The sequence below is a fragment of the Sander vitreus genome, chromosome 23 (assembly GCF_031162955.1).
Source record: "Sander vitreus isolate 19-12246 chromosome 23, sanVit1, whole genome shotgun sequence".
NCBI classification, from domain to species: domain Eukaryota; kingdom Metazoa; phylum Chordata; class Actinopteri; order Perciformes; family Percidae; genus Sander; species Sander vitreus.
Genome location: NC_135877.1, coordinates 23,209,664 through 23,212,163, shown reverse-complemented (window position 1 = coordinate 23,212,163; position 2,500 = coordinate 23,209,664). Strand labels below are relative to the sequence as shown.

The 2,500-nt window shown below is 50.6% G+C and overlaps 1 protein-coding gene across 4 annotated transcripts in view; it reads right to left on the bottom strand.

Moving 5' to 3' along the window:
• The window catches only part of cul9 (cullin 9), a 70,881-nt gene that overhangs the window by 63,233 nt on the left and 5,148 nt on the right, over window positions 1-2,500 (bottom strand). The gene's annotated exons all lie outside the window — the stretch shown is intronic.

Here is a 2,500-nt window from a genome sequence, read left to right as displayed (position 1 = left end):
TGCTAGATTGGGAATGATTGAGATTTCTCTTGGCACAGCTACCAGAAGACTTCCAACTTTCAGACAGGTTGCTCACGTCACATCTACGTCTTCAAGCTCAGTTGGAGGCTGCTCAGTAACGCTCAGCCATCACCGGGAAAGAGACGTCACTGGTCTCCGTCCAGAGACACGGGGTCTGGTGGTCCATTATATATACTGTCTATGGTCTGGACCGGGAGACAGAGACCCAACGGGGTCTGCTGCTCCGTTATATACTGTCTATGGTCTGGACCGGGAGACAGAGACCCAACGGGGTCTGCTGCTCCATTATATATACTGTCTATGGTCTGGACCGGGAGACAGAGGGACCGGGATACAGAGACCCAACGGGGTCTGCTGCTCCATTATATACTGTCTATGGTCTGGACCGGGAGACAGAGACCCAACGGGGTCTGCTGCTCCGTTATATACTGTCTATGGTCTGGACCGGGAGACAGAGACCCAACGGGGTCTGCTGCTCCATTATATACTGTCTATGGTCTGGACCGGGAGACAGAGACCCAACGGGGTCTGCTGCTCCATTATATATACCGTCTATGGTCTGGACCAGGGAGACAGAGACCCAACGGGGTCTGCTGCTCCGTTATACTGTCTATGGTCTGACCGGGAGACAGAGACCCAACGGGGTCTGCTGCTCCATTATATACTGTCTATGGTCTGGACCGGGAGACAGAGACACGGGGTCTGCTGCTCCATTATATATAATGTCTATGGTCTGGACCGGGAGACAGAGACACGGGGTCTGCTGCTCCATTATATATAATGTCTATGGTCTGGACCGGGAGACAGAGACCCAACGGGCTGCTGCTCCATTATATATACCGTCTATGGTCTGGACCGGAGACAGAGACCCAACGGGGTCTGCTGCTCTATTATATACCGTCTATGGTCTGGACCGGGAGACAGAGACCCAACAGGGTCTGCTGCTCCATTATATATACTGTCTATGGTCTGGACCGGGAGACAGAGACCCAACGGGGTCTGCTGCTCCATTATATATACCGTCTATGGTCTGGACCAGGAGACAGAGACCCAACGGGGTCTGCTGCTCCGTTATATACCGTCTATGGTCTGGACCGGGAGACAGAGACCCAATGGGGTCTGGTGGTCCATTATATATACCGTCTATGGTCTGGACCGGGAGACAGAGACCCAACGGGGTCTGCTGCTCCGTTATATACTGTCTATGGTCTGACCGGAGACAGAGACCCCCCGGGGTCTGCTGCTCATTATACTGTCTATGGTCTGGACCGGGAGACAGAGACCCAACGGGGTCTGCTGCTCCATTATATATAATGTCTATGGTCTGGACCGGGAGACAGAGACCCAACGGGGTCTGCTGCTCCGTTATATACTGTCTATGGTCTGGACCGGGAGACAGAGACCCAACGGGGTCTGCTGCTCCATTATATACTGTCTATGGTCTGGACCGGGAGACAGAGACCCAACGGGGTCTGCTGCTCCATTATATATACCGTCTATGGTCTGGACCGGGAGACAGAGACCCAACGGGGTCTGCTGGTCCATTCTTATATACTGTCTATGGTCTGGACCGGGAGACAGAGACCCAACGGGGTCTGCTGCTCCATTATATATACCGTCTATGGTCTGGACCGGGAGACAGAGACCCAACGGGGTCTGCTGCTCCATTATATATACCGTCTATGGTCTGGACCGGGAGACAGAGACCCAACGGGGTCTGCTGCTCCATTATATATACCGTCTATGGTCTGGACCGGGAGACAGAGACCCAACGGGGTCTGGTGGTCCATTATATATACCGTCTATGGTCTGGACCGGGAGACAGAGACCCAACGGGGTCTGGTGGTCCATTATATATACCGTCTATGGTCTGGACCGGGAGACAGAGACCCAACGGGGTCTGGTGGTCCATTCTTATATAATGTCTATGGTCTGGACCGGGAGACAGAGACCCAACGGGGTCTGGTGGTCCATTCTTATATACGGTCTTAATATGAACGTGAACGTGTTCTTCATTCTTGATGATGTTGCAGGTTGTATTATTTTGCAACAGCATGGTCTTATTTCAAAGGAGACATACAGGACAAATGCTAGCCTCAGTCCATTCATCATTAAAGCTGTGTCTTCAGCTCTTTGACAGGGACATGGTTACCTGACAACAGGCCTTTCTGTCTGCAAGCCTTTTCCACCAATCAGGACGCTGATTAGGTTTCAGGAATCACAGACGTTACCCATCACTCCTCAGTGACCTGCCCCCTAATCTGACATCATTTTGTAGTTAAGTAGCCATCTAGATATCATTATGGAGTTTCCATGTTTTTTTTAGCAGTTTTCTTACACTAATACATGTAAAAAATATAGCATTCATGTAGTAAGAAAGTGAAAATATCAAACATGAAGGTGTGTATTAGGTATCATTTTATTTTCTTTATTTGAAAGTCGGCCCCCCAAATGTATTTGAGGACCCCCGGTCTAGCTT